The 21,245-nt window shown below is 41.2% G+C and overlaps 1 pseudogene; it reads left to right on the top strand.

The window, feature by feature from the left end:
- Positions 1-4,435: 4,435 nt before the first annotated feature.
- Positions 4,436-4,896, top strand: LOC122449737 (annotated as a pseudogene).
- The last annotated feature ends 16,349 nt before the right edge of the window (positions 4,897-21,245 follow it).

Genomic DNA, 21,245 nt, shown 5'->3' with positions numbered 1-21,245 from the left:
AGTCCCTCCCCTGGATTGACTCTATTTTAGTAATTATCTAATTATATTTGTTTACTCTTGTGGGGGGTGCACACAGCACAACATATGCGATCTTAGTTCACCAACCAGGGATTGAACCCATGCCCCACTCATTGGAATTGAGGAGTCTTAACCACTGGACCGCCAGCAACGTCCCCTAATTGTTTACTCATTGTCTACCACATAGACTACAAACCCCTTTGGTGATCCAGCATGATGCCTTTCTCAATATGTTTTTTACAGTGAATGCCTTTGAGGCACATGAAAGCTCTCCAAATACATATAATTTATTGTTGTTGTTCAGTCGCCTAGTTGTCTCTGACTCTTTGTGACCCCATGAACTGCAGCATGCCATGCTTTTATATATATATACATATGTATATATATATACACACATACATGCATAGTTAGTTAAATGGGTAAATGAAAAAAGAAGACTGAAGGGGTAGACCTGTACCAGCAAATATAAAAGATATTATAAAGTAATTAAAACAGGCATGTACAGGGTCAGGAAAAATGTAGGCAAATACATGAGATCAAATAGATTCACATAATCATAAGGATTTGTATATAATAAAGGAGGAATTTTAAATTAGAAGAAAAAAAGGATTATTTAATAAATGTTCTAGGATAATTATCTAACCAATTTTTAAAAATCAGATAACTATCACGTCAGTTCAGCTCAGTCACTCAGCTGCGTCCGACTCTTTGCAACCCCATGGACTGCAGCATTCCAGGCTTCCCTGTCCATCACCAACTCCTGGAGCTTGTTCAGGCTCATGTCCATCGAGTCGGTGATGCCATCCAACCATCTCATCCTCTGTCGTCCCCTTCTCTTCCCACCTTCAATCTTTCCCAGCATCAGGGTCTTTTCCAATGACCAGTTCTTCACATCAGGTGGCCAAAGTATTGGAGTTTCAGCTTCAGCATCAGTCCTTCCAATGAGTATTCAGGACTGATTTCCTTTAGGATGGACTGGTTAGATCTCCTTTCGGTCCATGGGACCCTCAAGAGTCTCCAACACCACAGTTCAAAGGCATCAGTTCTTCAGTGCTCAGCTTTCTTTACAGTCCAACTCTCACATCCATACATGACTACTGGAAAAACCATAGCTTTGACTAGACGGACCTTTGTTGGTAAAGTAATGTCTCTGCTTTTTAATATGCTGGTTAATATGCTTTTTAATATGTTGGTCATAGCTTTTCTTCCAAGGAGCAAGGGTCTTTTAATTTCATGGCTGCAGTCACCATCTGCAGTTATTTTGAAGCCCCCCAAAATAAAGTCTGTCACTGTTTCCACTGTTTCCCCATCTATTTGCCATGAAGTGATGAGAACGGATGCCATGATCCTAGTTTTCTGAATGTTGAGTTTTAAGCCAACTTTTTCCACTGTCTTCTTTCACTTTCCTCAAGAGGCTCTTTAGTTCTTCTTTGCTTTCTGCCATAAGGGTGGTGTCATCTGCATATCTGAGGTTATTGATATTTCTCCCGGCAATCTTGATTCCAGCTTGTACTTCATACGGCCCAGCATTTCGCATGATGTACTCTGCATATACAGTAAATAAGCAGGGTGACAATATACAGCCTTGACATACTCCTTCCCCTATTTGGAACCAGTCTGCTGTTCCATGTCCAGTTCTAACTATTGCTTCTTGACCTGCATATGGATTTCTCAGGAGGCAGGTCAGGTGGTCTGGTATTCCCAGCTTTTGAAGAATTTTCCACAGTTTGTTGTGATCCACACAGTCAAAAGCTTTGGTGTACTCAATAAAGCAAAAGTAGATATTTTTTCTGGAACTCTCTTACTTTTTTGATGATCTAGCGGATGTTGGCAATTTGATCTCTGGTGTCTCTGCCTTTTCTAAATCCAGCTTGAACATCTGGAAGTTCACGATTCACATATTGCTGAAGCCTGGCTTGGAGAATTTTGAGCATTACTTTACTAGAGTGTGAGATGAGTGCAATTGTGTGGTAGTTTGAGCATTCTTTGGCATTGCCTTTCTTTGGGATTGGAATGAAAACTGACCTTTTCCAATCCTGTGGCCACTGCTGAGTTTTCCAAATTTGCTGGCATATTGAATGCAGCACTTTCACAGCATCATCTTTTAGGATCTGAAATAGCTCAACTGGAATTCTGTCACCTCCACTAACTTTGTTCATAGTGATGCTTCCTAAGGCCCACTTGACTTTGCATTCCAGGATATCTGGCTCTAGGTAAGTGATCACACCATTGTGGTTATCTGGGCCATGACGATGTTTTTTGTATAGTTCTTCTGTGTATTCTTGCCACCTCTTCTTAATATCTTCTGCTTCTGTTAGGTCCATAAAATTTCTGTCCTTTATTGAGCCCATCTTTGCATGAAATGTTCCCTTGGTATCTCTAATTTTCTTGAAAAGATTTCTAGTCTTTCCCATTCTACTGTTTTCCTCTATTTCTTTGCATTGATCGCTGAGGAAGGCTTTCTTAACTCTCCTTGCTATTCTTCGGAACTCTGCATTCAAATGGGTATATCTTTCCTTTTCTCCTTTGCCTTTAGCTTCTCTTTTCTCAGCTATTTGTAAGGCCTAGTCAGACAACTATTTGGCCTTTTTGCATTTCTTTTTCTTAGGGATGGTCTTGATCACTGCCTCCTGTGCAGTGTCACAAACCTCCGTCCATAGTGTAGGCACTCTGTCTATCAGATCTAATCCCTTGAATCTATTTGTCAACCTTCACTGTATTTTGTAAGGGATTTGATTTAGGTCATACCTGAATGGTCTAGTGGTTTTCCTTACTTTCTTCAATTCACCTATCACATACTATATACAAAATTAATTATAGATTACATTAAAGCTTTAAATTTAATAGGAACTATGAAAGTACAGAAAGATAAAATAGAAAAAATGTTTTTATTACCCTGAGCAAAAAGACCTTTCTTAGTATAACCTATAAGAAAGCCTCTGATTTTACCCCTGTGAAAACTAACAGAATTTAGCACTTTGAGTGATAGTTGCTCAGTCATGTCTGACTCTTTGCAACCCCATGGACTGTAGCCTCCCAGGCTCCTCTGTCCATGGAATTATTCAACAAGAATACTGGAGTGAATTGCCATTTCCTTCTGCAGGATTTAGTACTTTATCCCACACTCAGAGGAAAATCCACTCCACAAAACAATAATGAACAATGTAGACATTATTGAATTGTTTGAAGAGAAATAGAGAGACAGTTAGTAAATTCTTTTAGACATTATTGTTCCTCCCTCTCATTGTGAGCACCTCCCTTTTTCTTCCCTTTCCTAATCTCTAGAGCAAACACAATCCTTTTCCAGGTTTAATCTTGACTCATAGGCCCTGGAGGTCTAGCCTCTGTGCAGGCATTCCAAATATTTATCTAATAAAACTTGAAGAGCTTTTTTGAGAATCTAAAACTAATATTGGAATAAGGAAGAAACTGAAGTTTTTATTATAAAGAAATGTGGGCATAATTTAAGTTTGCAATTGGCTGAATATTCAGACTCAACAGGGGAGTCTCTAAGAGACAAAATAGTACCAACACCCAGAAAACCCCATATTTCTTTCCAAGTCACTATTCACCCTCCCAAAGAGACACTGGAGAAGCCTCTTAAGCAAAACCCAAAGCCAGTTTCACATTTCTTTATCAAACCGTGACAAAGGAATTGGGGACCTCTCTGGAAGTCCAGTGGTTAAGAATCTGCCTGCACGTGCAGGGGCATGGGGTCTAACTCTGTTCCAGGAAGATCCTACATGCCACAGAGCAACTAAGCCTCCTCGCCACAACTCCTGATCCTGTTCTCTAGAGCCACAGCTACTGAGCTCACAAACTTTAATGATTGAAGCCCCAGTGCCCCAGAACCTGTGCTCCTCAACAAGAGAAGTCACCGAAATGAGAAGACCCAGCAGCACAACTAGAAGTACGGAGGCTTCCGGAGCAGAGCCGGAAGCCCTGCTCACTGCAGCTAGGGAGAGCCTACACAGAGCCATAAGTAAGTAAACAAAATACTGGTGAAAGTCACTTTACACCTTAAGGAGCTAGAAAAAGGAGCAAATTAAAGCAATAGCTAGCAGTAGGAAGGGAATAGTAGAGAGGACAATGGAGACTAATACAATACAGAATGGAAAAACAATAGAGAAAATAGAGAAAAATCAATAAAACCAAGAGCTTGTTTTCTAAAAGAAAAAAAACTAACAAAATTCACAAATATTTAGCTAAAGTAAGATACAAAGCAAGAAAAATCAAAGTATTAAAATCAGAAAATAAATCGCTACAGAACAAAGTTCGTGTGCCCAACTCACAGTGAGGTCAAATAAACTGAAACATCGGAGCCTGGAGCACAGAAAGGTTTATTGAAGTAGGACATTTCTACAGATTTTACAGAAATGAAAAGGATTATAAGAGCATACGATGGCTTTTCATGAAGATGGCACCTAAAGCAGAGAAGGAAGTCCCTGCCCCTACCCAAACTGAAGCCAAAGCAAAGCGTTTGAAGACCAAGAAAGCAGTGCTGAAAGGGATCCACAGTCACAGAAAAAAGATCCAAAAGTCACCCACCTTCCAACAACCCAAAACCCTGAGGCTTAGAAGGCAGTCCAAATATGCTCAGAAGATTACCCCTAGGAGAAACAAGCTTGACCACTATGCCACCATCAAATTCCCCCTCACCACCAAGTCAGCCAGAAAACAGAAGACAACACACTGGTATCCTCTGTGGATGTCAGGGCTGAAAAGCCCCAGATCAGACCAGCTGTGAAGAAGTTCTATGACACTAACATGGCCAAGGTAAACACCCTGACTAGGCCCGATGGGGAGAAGAAGGCATATGATCAACTGGCTCCTGACTATGATACTTTGGATATTGTTAACACAGTTGGGATCATCTAAACTGAGTCCAGCTGACTAACTTTTCATGTAAAAGTTTTCACTAAAAAAAAAAAAAACATGGAGAAGGAAATGACAACCCACTCCAGTATTCTTGCCTGGAAAAGTCCATGGACAGAGGAGCCTGGCGGGCTGCAGTCCATGGGGTTACATGACTGAGCATGTGTGCATGAGGATGGAGGGAGATGGGTTGGTAGCAATAAAGTGGTAGAACTGAAAAAAAAAAAGAGAGAGCAAGAAGATACTATAAATAATTCTCTTCAGGGAGAAGAACTGGGTGGCAGGGGAGCAGTGAGATTTTACTTTTTGAATTTTGTCGTGTATGCATGAATAATTGACCAATAACAACAATAAACATATGAGCCCAAGAACAGGTAAAAATAATTCTTTAAAGTGTAAATTATTTTTACTGTATTTTCTAAAGTATTTGCAACAGGTTTATGTTATCGTCACAATTTGAAATAAAAACAAAAAAGATTTTCTAGGTGTTTGTAGTGTTAATGTGCATACAATTTTTATTGTGTATCGTTAATATCAGGTCTTACCTCTTCTTTGACTAAGGGACTTTTGGTGAAAACAGCATCTTCTTCTTGGCTGTGAGCAGGAACTGGAACCCCTAAGTTTTGCACTCCCCGATGAGGAGACATCAGCCTGAACTGGGAATGGAAACAGTTTAGAAACAGAAAAAGAAGAGTAGTTTCTCAGGAAGCCAAAGAAGGAGGATGTTATCCTAAAAATAGGTTGGAATGCAGTGGCTGGACTCAGGCATTTAGAACTCATTTTTAAGTCCCAGTGTTCAGGCAGCTGTCAGACAAGGCCGGCCGGAAGCCGGTGAAAAACAGCTGGTAAAGCTGGAAGGAAGTAGCAGGCTGTGCATGTGGGGTAGGCAGGGTTGGCACCTTCACATACTGGCACAGCAGTGAGTTCTGTCCCCAAACTGAGTGGAAAAGGCCTGGGCTCCAGTCAAGAGCAACCAGCCAGGTCCAACTCTCTGGATTGACATCACTCTTGTGCCAAAAGAATGCAGGGAGCTCAGATTGCCTTTTCATTTGTGCTGGGTGGAGAGAGTGTTGGCAAAAGTCCAGATGGTTCAAGGCTTTGAGGCTTGGCCCTCTGGCCTGTTTCTCTTAGTGCTGCTATTTGCCCAGGCCAGTAAAGAACCCTGGTTTCTACAGAGTGAAGATTATCTGAACAAATCAGAATAGAATAACTTTTAAAAATGAGAACTTTTTTTCTGGCTACGCTGGGTCTTCGTTGCTGCCCACGGGCTGTCTCTAGTTTCGGCAAGCAGGGACTACTCTTCCTTGTGGTGCATGGGCTTCTCACTGTGGCGGCTTCCGTTGCTGCAGAGCACAGGCTCTAGGGCTTCAGTAGTTGTGGGGCACAGGCTGAGTTGCCCTGTGGCATGTGGGGTCTTCCCAGACCAGGGATTGAATCCATGTCCCCAGCATTGGCAGGAAGATTCTTAACCACTAGACCACCAGTTCAGTTCAGTTCAGTTGCTCAGTCGTGTCTGACTCTTTGCGACTCCCATGAATTGCAGCACGCCAGGCCTCCCTGTCCATCACAAACTCCCGGAGTCTGCTCAAACTCATGCCCATCGAGCCGGTGATGCCATCCAGCCATCTCATCCTCTGTCATCCCCTTCTCCTCCTGCCCCCAATCCCTCCCAGCATCAGGGTCTTTTCCAACGAGTCAACTCTTCGCATGAGGTGGCCAAAGTATTGGAGTTTCAGCTTCAGCATCAGTCCTTCCAATGAACACCCAGGACTGATCTCCTTTAGACCACCAGGGAAGTCCCTAAAAATGAACATTTTTATTTTTAAAAAATATTTTTTCCATGGGCCATGTCATCAATTATCATTTTATAATAGCACATTTGTATAGATTTTTTTATTTTATATTGCCCCCCAGTTGGAATGTAAGCTTCATGAGGACATGGGATTTTTCTGTTTCATTCACCGCTGTCTTCTCAAAGCTCGGAAGGATACCTGGCACAAACTGTTGCTCAGCAGATTTTAGTTTAGTTACCAAAAAAAAAAAAAATTACTGCCAAAAAATTGTTAGAAAAAATTCAAATAGTAAAGTTCAAAAAGTGAAAATTAAGAGTCTTTGTCCATACCTCTAATTCTACCCACCCCCTACATAACCATTATAACATTTTTGTGTGTACAATATTAATCCTAGAACAATCTATCTTTTTATTTCTGTATATCTTAAGCAGAGCACAATGCCTGGCATAGAAGAAAGTACTTGATAAAACTAGTTGAAAAGTCACCGAAAGAGTGGTAAGCAGTCTTGGAGTTGGGGTGGAGTGGCTAAAAAAAGGGTTGGCTGCTATAGGCCAATAGCTATAGGCTATTTCCTCAACAAGTTAGGGTGAGTTCCTTGAGTTAAGCATTCATCTATGTATCACACATCTCAGGAAGAGTGTCTAAACAGGACCAATTATTATTTTTTTGTTTGTCTTTGAATTAATTTTTGTTGGCGTATAGTTGCCTTACAATGTAGTGTTAGTTTCTACCGTACAGCAAAGTGAATTGGCTGTACAGATACTCACATCTCCTCTTTTTGGATTCCCCTCCCATTCAGCTCCCCACAGAGCACTGGATAGAGTTCCCTGTGCTACAAAATAGGTTCTCGTTGTTGTTGTTCAGTCACTCAGTTGTGTCCGACTCTGCAACCCCATGGACTGCAGCACACCAGGCTTCCCTGTCCTTCACTATCTCCCAGAACTTGCTCAAACTCATGTCCATTGAGTCGGTGATGCCATCCAACCATCTCATCCTCTGTCAACCCCTTCTCCTCCTGCCCTCAATCTTTCCCAGCATCAGGGTCTTTTCCTGTGAAGCAGCTCTTCACATCAGGTGGCCAAAGTATTGGAGTTTCAGCTTCAGCATCAGTCCTTCCAATGAATATTCAGGACTGATTTCCTTTAGGATGGACTGGTTGGATCTCCTTGCAGTCCAAGGGACTCTCGAGAGTCTTCTCCAACACCACAGCTCAAAAGCATCAATTCTCATTAGTTATTTATTTTATACATAGTATCAGTAGTGTGTATATATGTCAATCCCAATCTCCCCATTCATCCCACCCCGAGGACCGATTATTTATTAAGCACTTCCTCTATGACCCAAGCATACAATGAGGAGAAAGGTTTGATTCCCCAGCCTGCTGCACTACATCTGGCTTCCTTGAATAAGACTCTTTGCCCTGTTAAACTGGCTCAGTGCCTTTCTACCTGAGCATGCTGGCTCCAAGGCAGAACTCCCATCCCAAGGGGCTCTCCAAGCCTTCTGGCTGCTGGCAAGATGGAACGAGAGGACTCTTCCACAGGCCAACAGACACGGACACCCATGCTCATGCCCAGCACGTCTGGATGGAAAGTTGCCCAGTTAGGACCTCTGAGAGACAGACATCTGTCAGCATTTCTTTGTGAGGGTGTCTCGGGGGATTTGTCTGAGTGCCAGCTTTTCTATGGAAAAGGCAGTCAAAGCCAGAAAAAGCCAGCCATTCAGTCACACTGAAAATACAATATTGAAGCATTCAGCTGGAATGCGGCGATTTACAGCTGTCACACCACACTCTCTAAGTGAAATCACATTTTGTGCCAGACTTCCAAAGACATAATCACATGAAAACTATTTTTATTGCCTTGATGCATGGTTACAAGTAGTTTACCACAAATGTAAGAAAATCTACTATGGGATCTCTGTTGAGAAACAAATACAGGGAGCAAAGTGGTGTTTTCTATTTCACTTCAGGAAACATTTAGTTATAAATAGAGTGATGCACTAAGTACAGAAGAGTGACTTAGGGTGGATTCCTTGCTGGTCAGTAACTTTATTGAGTCAATGAAACTAAATTTCCTAGAATTCACCTTAATGATCTTAATGAAGATCTTCTTAGTAGGTCTTTTAGGTTCCAATTCAGCTTCATTTTCTTCATGACTTCTGCTTATTTCCTTACCAGATCTTTCACCTTCTAAAAGTTAAATAAAATATTCCAGTCTTACACTACACTTACCACTGCGTTCTCACATGGGAGGGGCAGGGGTGAGAGGTGGGTGTTGGAAAGAGGGCCTGCATTCTTAGTAACCAAAACGTTAAAAGTTGCCACATATGGGACTTCACTGACCTTCCAGTGAGGAAGGTCTGAAGGAATAATAATATTCCAATAATACACTTCACCTTCCAATAATACACTTTCACTTTCCAGTGCAAGGGGTATGAGTTCCATCCCTGGTCGGGGAATTAAGGTCCCACATGCGTTGGGGTGAAGCCAAAGGAAATAAAGTTGCCACACATTCCCTCAAGCCCCTGCATCGGCTTGTTTTTTGGTTTGAGAGGAGGCTCTTTTCCAAGTCTTTGAATGGCTGCCTCCTCATTATTTCAGTCAAATGTCAGTCCTTCCTGACTATCCTATTTAATATTACACTCCTCCCATGACTCCGTCTCATGACATTTAATCTTATATTCCTCACACTACAGCATCTGAAATTTTACTTATTGGATTACTGTCTGTCTACCTAGGTTAGACTGAAGCATCATGAAAGCAAGTAACTTGTCTGCCTTTGTTACCATTGTACGCCAGCACATCTACTAGTGCTTGGTACAGAGCAGGCTTCATGTACGTGCTTATTCATAATTGAATAGATGGAAGCTGATAGATGGTAGTGATTAAGTATAAAAGCTTCAGAAGAGTGATTTGTTTAAGGATTTAAAAAGAGAATTTTAAATTTCCAGTCAATTACTGTCTTACCAAAAAGAAAAATGAATTGGGATTATCGTGTCCATTGTCAACTTCTGATCATGACCTTAGCGCCGGTTTCTGTAGCTGGTATGAGTGTATCACACACACAGTGCTGGTTTTACCACTTGGATCTGAGATCAAAGGAAACCAGAAGATATTAGCAAATCCTAGATTAACCACAACACATGTTTTCCTTAATAGCTCTTGGGAGAGTCACCCTAAAACACATTGTTGCTCAATGGAATATGTAAATAAGTAATGAAAAAGTTCATTCAATTAAGGTGAAGCGATACATGTGTATAGAGAAGACACATTTTAAAGGGATAGAAAAAGTGCCTCTTGAACTTAGCAATAATAAGATCATTCTTTTCTTTAGTTCTCTGTAGTGAAAAAACTGTAAGGATGGCAAAAAAAAAAAAAAATGACGTTTTATGGCTCTTATACTCGTGAATTGATACAAAGTAAAGGAATATATTTGCATCAGAAAAAAATTAACATTAGCAATCAGAGCTATATCCTAGATGTCCAAAATATGACTTTGTTGGAAAAGGAAATGGCAACCCACTCCAGTATTCTTGCCTAGAGAATTCTGTGGACAGAGGAGCCTGGTGGGCTGCTGTCCATGGGGTCGCACAGAGTCGGACACGACTGAAGCGACTTAGCTAGCTATGACTTTGTTAATATTACCTCTCTGAAATCTTAACTAATTATTTGCAGGGGGCCACTATAGAAATTAGGTAAGAAACAGGGCTCTCTTTGCTCTAAAGCACAGGAAGCTCAGCTCAGTGCTCTGTGATGACCTAGAGGGGTGGGATGTGGGTAGGGTGGGAGATCCAAAAGGGAGAGGATATATGTATGCATATGGCTGATTCACTTCACTGTACAACAGAAACTAACACAACATTATAAGGCAATTATTTTCCTTTTTTTTTTTTTTAAAGAATGGGAAGCAAGAGAAAAAAACAGGGCCCTAAAATAATGGCAATTGATTTAATTCCTCTTACTTTCACTATCCTCATCTGTAAAATGGAGCTAATAATCCTTCTCACATAGAATGTATAGTTTGTACTAAGTGCCTGAATTCAGTATATATGCAATAAATATTATTTTGGGTTGTTGCTCTATTTAAAGTGCTTGAAATCCAGAAGCCCTTTGAACAGCATCTGGTCTGCGGTCGCTAACCTGCTTCAGCCATCCTGAGCTCTATTATACATCCTCCCTAGGAAGTTACTCAGTGGGCACTGTAGGAAATAAGAGTTTGTTCTGATTGTAATCTGCCCCTATCTGTCAGAACAATAACAACAATAAAAAAATCAAGCCTCATTTCCAATTTCCTCTCTAGTACCAACTGTGCTTCAGTAATCTAACACTGGGCTTCCCTGGTGGCTCAGTGGTAAAGAATCTGTCTGCCAATGCAGGAGACACTAGAGACATAGGTACCATCCCTGGGTGGGGAAGATCCCCTGGAATAGGAAATAGCAATCCACTCCAGTATTCTTGCCTGAGAAATCCCATGGACAGAGGAGCCTGGCGGGTTACAGTCCATGGGGTTGCAAAGAGTTGGATACAACTGAGCACGCACACTCACACCAAGGAAACACTAAAGAGGTACCTGAGGTCAAACTGAACATATGCCTAAAGAGATTGTGTACCCATTCAGGTGAGACTGCCCGTCCACAGAGGCCACAGCAGTAGCAGGACAAAACTGAACCAGAGCAGTAATTTCAGGGCTGCCTCCCCAACAAGAGTAAACTAGCTACTAAAAGGAGCTCCAAAGGCTGCCTCCCTCTCCCTGACCCCTTCCTGAGAACAGGGAAGGGGACGAGGTGTCCCAGGGTGTGACTCAGCTTCCACCTGTCCTCCAAGGCACTGGAGTGGGAGGAGGATTTAAAAAGTCCAGGGATCTCCTCTGCCATAAGTCCAGCTTGTACCAGGGGAAGTGGAGAGCTTTGAACCAATCTTGAGATGGACATTTTAAACCAGACTGAACTGAGTTTTAGTTGTCATATTACAGAATCTGTCCAAGATGACATTAAGGTACAGATGAGGGGGAATTGCCACATCATACTTGAAAGTGGTAATCAAAAATAATAATACCTAAAAATTACCAAGAACTTACTATGTGTTAGCCTGTTCAAGAACTCTACATATATTGTCTAATCCTCATAATAACCTTGTGAAGTAGATCCATTACATTCTCCACTGTACATGAGAGGAAACTGAGGCACAGAGGAGTTAACCTGATGAATACAGACTCCAGCAGTCCTGCTCCAGGGTCCTGCCCTAGACCATCATGTTCCACTTCTTCTTATGCCCTGATAGGGTGAGATTTCTTCATAAGCCTGTACTCAGGTATGTGGGCTCCATCATTTATCAAGACCATATAAGCTGTCAGTGCAGAGTTCTCTCTTTTGTTTACTTAAAGAACAAAACCTCTCAAGACATCTTAACTAATGCAACCAGACCTTTTCGTTTTTGTTGCTTTGTTTGTTTTGACTGCGCCACACAGCTTGCAGGATCTTAGTTCCCTGACCAAGGACTGAACCCTGGGCTGCGGCAGTGGAAGTGATGAGTCCTAACCAGTGGACCACCAGGGAACTCCCCAAGTAGATGTTTTAAAGGCAAGGCTACACATGGCCATGCTACAGCTTCTGAGAAAGTACCTCCTCCACTCAAGCAACATGCAAATACTGAAGAAGAATTTCTCAAATTCAATCATAGTTTCTGATGGAACACATATTCTTGAAGCCAACTCCGACTTCATCAGACTTTAGAAGAATGAAACAATAACCTTCTTTTTTTCACCTGGTCTGAATTGAGTTTCTGTTATATGCACTTGAAAGAGTTCAGAATTTCTGATGGTAAAAATTATAAAGCTCCAGAATGCATTCCAAGAAAGGTTTCATTTCCAAAGAAACTCTCTCCAAGAATTGTCTAGAAAGGAAGTTGTCCTTTCTAGACAATTCTTTCTTTCAAAGGGCCTTAAGTCTAGATTTTTCCCTCTAGATTTCAAAAGCAAATAAATAAGAAGAAATAAATCAATCTTCTCAACATCTTCCTGGAGAGACAGACAGGTATTATTATCCCAATTTGATAGGTTCAAATGGGCACAAAAATACTGAATTATTTTTTGTTGTTATCCACCATGTCAAGAGCCCTGCTAGGAATGGAAAATACTTTTTAGCCTCAGGACAACGCTTCTCCTATTAAAAAGAAAACATATAGAATCCAAATCTAAAAGAATCTAAAAAAGAGAGGATATATGTATGTGTATAACCAATTTACTTTAGTGTACACCTGAAACTAACACAACATTGTAAATCAACTATACTCCAATAAATTTTTTTTTTAAAAAAGGAAGAAAGAAATTTGCAACAATGAACACTTAACCAAGAATAAAGGTTAACTTCTAAAGCTCATTTATTCCACCAAAATAAACTTTAGCCACTCCCTTAGTCAAGTACCAGACATAGTTCAGGCAAATGAATGCGTGAGCAGAAAATATGACTGGGAATTAGATCATTTAGCTTATCACCTTTTTGCCCAGTTATTTCTGTATACATTTTCTGCTTTGAATACTCGTTCATCATTTGCTCTTCAGGGAATCTGATCATTTCGTTGCCTTTTGAGATCTAGTTGTGGGGCATCTGGAATTCATGGTGAGAACAAGATTTCCAACTGTGAGAAAGGTATTTTCCTAATAACAGCTGTTACCTCTGTGGGGGGTGGGATTGTACAGAACTTTTTTCCTAAATTAAATATTTCTGAAATGTTTGAAATTTTTCAATCAGTATGGCTTGCTTTTGTAATCAGAAAAAAGTAAACACATATTTCTTTAAATGTTCAATGCTAAAAATAAAAAAGCAGCCCCACAAAAAAGAAAGATATTTTACCTATGGAGTTCTCCAAGGGTATTTCTCTATCAGTTCAGTACGGTTGCTCAGTCATGTCCAACTCTTTGGGACCCCATGGAGTGCAGTACGCCAGGCTTCCCTGTCCATCACCAACTCCCGGAGCTTACTCAAACTCATGTCCATTGAGTCAGTGGTACCATCCAACCATCTCATCCTCTGTCATCCCCTTCTCCTCCCACCTTCAATTTTTCCCAACATCAGGGTCTTTTCAAATTTCTCTATCAACTAGTGCATTTTGTCCTTTTTATCTTCTAATGATAAAATCCTATGTTCTTAAATTTTGTGATGTCTCAACAGAATTATAAGAATCCCAGGTCTCTGCTTCCAGTCATCCTTTTCAAATCATTCCCCACACTGTTACCAGAGGGAGCTTTCTAAAACAGATCTGAAGAAGTTACATTCCTGTTTCAAATTTGTCTGAAGCTCCTCCTCCTCTGCAGGGCTCAGGGGGCTCAGTGAACCAGTCTCTACCCACCTGCTGCTTCTCAGCTGCATTGCCCTTTACTTGTCACCTTGCTCTTTAAGGCTCTCCAATCCCAGATAAGTTTTAGGGACACCATCTCAAGGCCCCGTCTGAACCATTTCTGTCTCTGTCTAAATGAGAATGCACAAAGATCTCTCCAAAACGCTTGACTTGCTGGGGCTGCACTCAGAGGTGCTCCTGTGAGTAGGATTGAGGTCATAGAGATTGAGACACAAGAGCTGGCACTACAGTGGGTGGAGTGTCTTGCAACAACATGGACAGACATAGAAGGCATTATGCTTAGAGCAGTAAGTCAGACAGAGGAAGACAAATACTCTATGTTGTCACTTATTTGTAGAATCTAAAAAAATAACAAATGAATGTATATAATGAAACAGAATCACAGACATGGAGAACAAACTAGTGGTTACCAGTAGGGAGAGTGAAAGGAAGAGGGGCAAGACAGGAGCGGATTAAGAGATACAAACTACTATCTATAAAATAGATAAGCTACAAGGATACACTGTACAGAATAAGGAAATGTAGCCATTGTTTTGTAATAATTTTGAATAGAGTATATTCTATAAAAATATTAAATCACTATGCTGTACACCTGAAATAATAAAACATTGTAAATCAACTAGAATTCAATTTTTTAAAAAGGTGGGTGGAGAGCCATCACTTTGCTGATCCTCTGTGACCTATCACTCCTGTCTTAACAACAGAAGGATCACCAGCACATCTCTACATTGCTTGATTTTGGTTTTCTCTGTGACTTTAGAGGTTTAACATAACTCTCTGGTGGCTGCTGTGATGTCTGCTAAAATGGATCACTTGGTATTTCTAGCCCAGAACCAAGCTCATAGTGAGTGCCATGTAGACCAGAGGCTACTCTGCTGTACCGGACCTCCTGAGTTCCTGTTGTTGCTGAAGCATCAGGAAGGAGACTTAAGAAGGAAGAGAGGCCACACCAGAGTAGTTCAAAGGCCAGCTTGTTCCTTGCCTGCTCTTATTATGCAATAATTGGAAGCACCCCAAGCTGTGACTTGTCTTGATCATGTGTGGGCTGTGAACTGGGGCTTGTAATGACACAAAAAGCATGTGATAGTGACTGCAACTGGAGCAAATATGCAGATGGGTGGTCAAGATCTGGAAAGGAATTAGCCAAAATATAATTAGTAATGTGTCAGGTTAGTGGTATTATGGATTACTATTTCTTTTTAAAATTTTAAATAATTTAACTTTTAAAAAAAATAATTTTTGTTTATTTAACTTTTTGGCTTTCCTGGGTCTTCGTTGCTATGAGGGCTTTTTTCTAGATGTGGCGAGCAGGGTCTACTGTTGTTGCAAAGAATGGGCTTCTCATTCTGGTGACTTCTCTTGGAGCACAGGCTCTAGGATGTATAGTTTTCAGTAGCTGCAGTTCCTGGGGTCTAGAGCACAGGTTCAGTAGTTGTGGCCCACAGGCTTAGTTGCATGTGGGATCTTCCCGGACAAGGGATCAAACTTGTGTCTCCTGCATTGGCATGGGCTTCCCAAGTGGTGCCTCTTCACCACTGAGCCACCAGGGAAGCCCTAAATAATTTATCTTTTATGTACTTGTTAAGAGAAGAGGGAGTAAGGGAAGAAAAGAATGCTGCACCCTTGAGACCTGAATTTCTAGGGCTTAGTGTAATGGGATATATATGTGTGTGTGTGTGTGTATAATCATCCATCCCACAAGTCACCATAGAGCTCAGTTGAATCCACCCATAGAATTAGAAAGTCATTGAAGGTACATGTGGGGCACCTTAAAGACAGTCTAGTCCAATTCTTCCTTTTATAGAAGAGAAAACTGAGTTTCAGAGAGATCAAGCAGTTTTCTACACTAGCACAGCTAATCTGTGGTAGAGCTAAAAGGAGAACTCAGGCTCACCTTTCCACCAATGAAAGGAAAACTTTTATTCTTTCTTATTACTGCCTTTCAAACACATTCTGTCAATTCTGTCAATTCTCCCTTCCCAGCCACTTAACCTACCGTCTTTGGTCCTCCAGCCAGCCTCAGCTATGTGAGCTCTCAGGTGAGAAGAAAACATCAGTCTCTCTCCACAAGTCAGGGAACTCTGGTCAGATGGTCCCAAGAACTCTCACCACACTCCGCTCCGGGTCTCAGCTGCCTCGGGGCAGGTCTTCCGTTCAGCACACATCCACCTGGGTGTCTGTCAGTCTCTCCGCTTGATAGGTCCCTATTGTTTCCTTTCCCTTGACCAGAGAGAGAGAAAACCACAGTGCTTTTAGTTATTTTCAAAGTAATCCTCTTTTTTTTTTTTTCATATTTTAAGTGTTAAAGCCATCCTCATTTTCTAAACCTCTTCCCTTGATCCTCTTTTCTCAAACCGAAAGTGGGAGTGCCAGGTTACAGATGTCAGAACCAATGTGGGGGCCACCCCTTGAGCAAGTTGAGCATAAACAACCTGACAGGTCTCCTTATAATATGAGGGTACTAGCCACCTACTAGCCTAAGCTCTGAAATGAAGAAAAGAAGGACATCTCACTTAACATCTTGGGGAGGCGGGTTGAATTGGGAGATTGGGATTGACATATATACACTACTATATATAAAATTAGATGACTAATGGGAACCTACTATACAGCACAGGGAACTCTACTCAATGATCTGTGATGACCTAAACGGGAAAGAAATGTATAGCAGATTCATTTTGTTGAAGCGGGAACTAACACAAAATTGTAAAACGATGATACTCTAATAAAAAATTTTTAAAAACACAAAAAACAAACAAATATGATTGCCTCTATTTCTTTCCTGGTGTCTTTGTTTCAGCTGAATCTTTTTTCAATTTTATTTTTATTACATTAGGCATTCAAATGAGAGATGCATGTTTCTGGTTTTTTTTAGTTGGTTGGACCCTATTGTGGGACCAACTTCTGTCTCTCTCCTTCCCCTCAGCTGAGACTCTCAATAGCATCTGCAGAACCCTGCACAGAGACAAGAGGAATTTACAGTATGTCCATCCCTCACTCTCGGGTTTCCTATCAAGGCTGTCGATCATCTAAACTTAGGTCCCGGTCCTATCTGTTATCTGAACTTCAGTCTTATTCTTGAGACTCAGCCCTCCTGGCCCTGCCGTGGACACTCCAGACCTAGTCCATGGATTTCGGCCTAGTCTAGTGACTTAGCTCCAATCCTGACTCCCTGCCCAATCTCAATCCCCCTGCAAATGGCACATGACTACCCCTTTCAATTTCTTAAGATTGTACTGGCCCTGAACTTTAGTCCAGTGGCTAGGGTCCTGCTACCTGCCAACCAGACTTATCTGTTTATCTGAGATCCTGAGTATTTCCTACCTCGGAATTTTCTGTCTCGCACTGAGACGTGTCTTGTTCTGTTTGGTCCCGGGAACTAACTGCTTGCCTATGCTACTGCTTGCTATTTGCCTCTGTGTCCTCCCGATGGTAGAGCTGGCCTGCCTAGGACTATTTCAGGTGACACTGTGTTCCCTGGTGGTGTCAGATCCCAGTCTCTTCTCAGTTGGCTGTAGACTATCACAGGACTCCAGCCAGGCATAAACCATTTCCCGAGAGTAGAATGTTTTGTTATATAACTGCTCTGAAGAACAGCACGACCCTTGGGACTAAACCAGGAAAACACTTATGCAGTGAGTCATTTGAGGGCAGACCATGGGCTTCCCAAGTGGTGCTAATGATAAAGAACCTGCCTGCCAATGCAGGAGACATAAGAGACATGGGTTCGATCCCTGGGTTGGAAAGATCCCCTGGTGGAGGGTATGGCAACCCATTCCAATATTCTTGCCTGGAGAATCCCATGGACGGAGAAGCCTGGTGGGCTACAGTCTGTAGGGTCACAAAGAGTCGGACAAGACTGAAGGGACTTAGTACGCATATGTGGAGTCACCTACTGTCTCTACTCAGGCACAGTCAACATGGATCACAGACTGTTGAGTCCTAGCTCAGTGAATGTATGTATAACACACATTTATCTTGCCTGTCCAGCATCCTTTCTAGTCTGGTACCATAATCTTTTTCCTTTCCCATTCTCAATCCATAGAGTTCTAGTAGGGTTGACCCAAACCTCAGGCTTACCCCTGGCCAATCAGAGCAACACAACACTCCTCAGACAGTGATTATTTCAGGGATGTGCATGTGACCCAAGCTGGGCCAAGGACAGTCTTACTTGGGAATGTTACAGGGCCTATCAGAAAAGAGGTGCTTTCTTCTGGGGTTGTTAAATTGGTAGAATGTAACCTGGAACTACTGGGAGCCATCTTTTATATCATACAGGGAGAGACTGCCCGGTAATGAAATCAATTTAGAGGAAAACAAAACAGAAAGCCAAAGGCAAACTTGTTACAACATTGATGCAATCCTAACACCTGCAATCCACCAATGGACTCCTTGATTTATAAACCAATAGATTTTCTTCTATTGTGTAAGTCAGTAGGAGCTGGTTTCCTATTCAATTCAGTTCAGTTTAGTCACTCAGTCATGTCTGACTCTGCAACTCCATGGACTGCAGCACGCCAGGCTTCCCTGTCCATCACCAAATTCCAGAGCTTGCTCAAACTCATGTTCATCGAATCGGTAATGCCATCCAATCATTTCATCCTCTGTCATCCCCTTCTCCTCCTTCCATCATCATTTCCTAGCATCAGGGTCTTTTCCAATGAGTCAGTTGTTCACATCAATACTTCCAATGAATATTCAGGACTGATTTCCTTTAGGATTGACTGGTTTGATCTCCTTGTTGTCTAAGGGACTCTAAAGAGTCTTCTCCAACACCACAGTTCAAAGGCATCAATTCTTCAGCACTCAGCTTTCTTCATAGACCAGCTCTCACATCCATACATGACTACTGGAAAAACCATAGCTTTGACTAGACAGATCTTTGTTGGCAAAGTAATATCTCTGCTTTTTAATATGCTGTCTATGTTGGTCATAGCTTTTCTTCCAAGGAGCAAACATCTTTTAATTTCATGGCTGCAGTCACCATCTGCAGTGGTTTCCTATTACTTGAAACTAATACAGCTGGTAAGAAAGACTGATTGGTATTTCCTTCTGCTTTACCAGCTCAGTAAACCTCCAGGAAGGAAATATGACAAAGAAAAGTCAGTTGAAAAAGTGTTCAAAAATGTATTCTTCATTTATTCAACTATTCAGTTTAAGAAAGCAACATTATACAATGAAAACAAAACAAGTTACAGAGCCTGTCAGAGCTTGTCAGAACCCTACTCAAATCTTATTTTTCTTTTTCTTCCAGTTTTATTGAGATATAATTAGCATACAGCACCATATAAGTTTAAGGTGTACAGTATGATGATTTGAATTACATACATCACGAAGTGATTATCACAATAAGTTTCCTGAATATCTATCATCTCATATAGATACAAAATTAAAGAAAGAAAAAAAGTCTTTCTCTGTAATGAGAACTCTTAGGATGTACTCTTTTAACAACTTTCATATATAACGTACAACAGTGTTAGTTATATTTATTATGGTGTACTTTAAATCCCTATTACTTATTTACCTTGTAACTAGAAGTTTGTACCTTTCGACTGCTTTCATCCAGTTTCTCCTTCCCCAATCCCTCCCCCTCAGGTAACCACAAATCTGATCTCTTTTTCTATGAGTTTGTTCATTTTTGAAGCATAATTAACCTACAACAGGATATTAGTTCCTGTTACACAACATAGTGACTTGGTATTTTTATACATTTCAAAATGATCACCAGGATAAGTTTGGTTATAATCTGTCAGCATACAAGATATTACATAATTATTGACTATATTCTCCACATTGTGCATTTTGTACCATGACTCATTTATTCTGCAGTTGGAAGTTTGTACCTCTTAATCTCCCTCACCTATATACTGGGCAGGTTAATTACTACCTCTGAGCCTCTATTTCTTCTTTTATAAAAAGGGAATAACAGTACCTTCATCCTAGGGTTATTATGGGGAATAGACATCCTGTATATGGTGCCTAAAGAAGGTTTTCAATACTTGGTAGCTATTTTAATTATCATACAACTTGACCTGCAAAGTGCTTTGGCCTAGTTATTTTAGAGGGATTTACAAAACAAAAACAAAAGGGAAAAAACTTGGTCACTACCTCCAGAGATTCAAAATCTAACTAGAGGAAGCAGTGTTAGAGAAAGAGAGAAAAGAAGCTGTCACGTGACTGGTAGAAACCTTGATAACCGAGAGGAAGGAGATAATTTCCTCTGGGGTGAACACAAAAGTCTTCGTGGAAGGAATGGAATTTGGACCCTAGAATGAACAGTATTTTTCATAAGCAGAGATTGGGAGGAAGGGCATCCCAGAAAAACAAAGAGTGGGGGGAGTGAGAAAATGCATGGCTATGTCTATGGGAGTACAGAGCATGTCAGCATGGCTGGAGTCAGAATCCATACAGGAGAAAATGCTGAAGCTGCAGAAGTTAGCTGCTGGCAGACTTGAGGTGTGGGATGTGCTAAGGTATGTGGCTTCTATTGTATTCTCAGGGAATAGAACCAGGCAATGGGAACCTTTGAACGCTTTAGGTTAGTGTTTATACAACAGGAAAGTTATGATTGGTCAGAAATCACTTAGATCCTCTTTTAAACTGCACAGTTCAATCAGCTGTCCTTAGAACGCCTGCCTCAGTGAACCGCTATTACTGAGAAGTGCATGTTATAACTCTCAGCCGTGTCTTGGAACATGAAGGATGGCTGGTAAACATCATCCCAGAGGCAGAGACGCTATTCCAAAGACTACCGTGTATGATCAAAAGGGCACCAGGGTCAGTAAAGCTTTAAAAAAATGGAGGGGATGTGGGAAGGATCTGTGTTCATCTCTTGCTTGGACCCCTACAATCATTTCCTCCTAACTGCTTTCTCTGCCTGTGATCCTTTTCCATTTCAAACTATTTTATATTCCATGGCCAGATTAATTTTTCTGTCCTGATCCTGTAATTCCAACTCCAAACCTGTAATAACAAGCCACTATCTACAGAACAGACTGAAGTTCTTGATTTCCCTTGGAAAACTCCTTTTGAATCAGACTTTTAGACCATGCTTCATGCTTTTTTGTCATCAGATACTTCTGGTCCACCAAGCAACTATTCAAGAATCCCTTGTTTTCCTGTCTCCATGCCTTTTTCATGCTGCTCAATCTATGGGAGTATTGAATCACTCCACATTCCCTTTCTTATCTATCTTCATTTTT

This window comes from Cervus canadensis, chromosome 11 (genome assembly GCF_019320065.1).
Source record: "Cervus canadensis isolate Bull #8, Minnesota chromosome 11, ASM1932006v1, whole genome shotgun sequence".
Taxonomy (NCBI): domain Eukaryota; kingdom Metazoa; phylum Chordata; class Mammalia; order Artiodactyla; family Cervidae; genus Cervus; species Cervus canadensis.
Note: the sequence above shows the minus strand (reverse complement) of the source record. Positions and strands in the feature narration are given on the sequence as shown.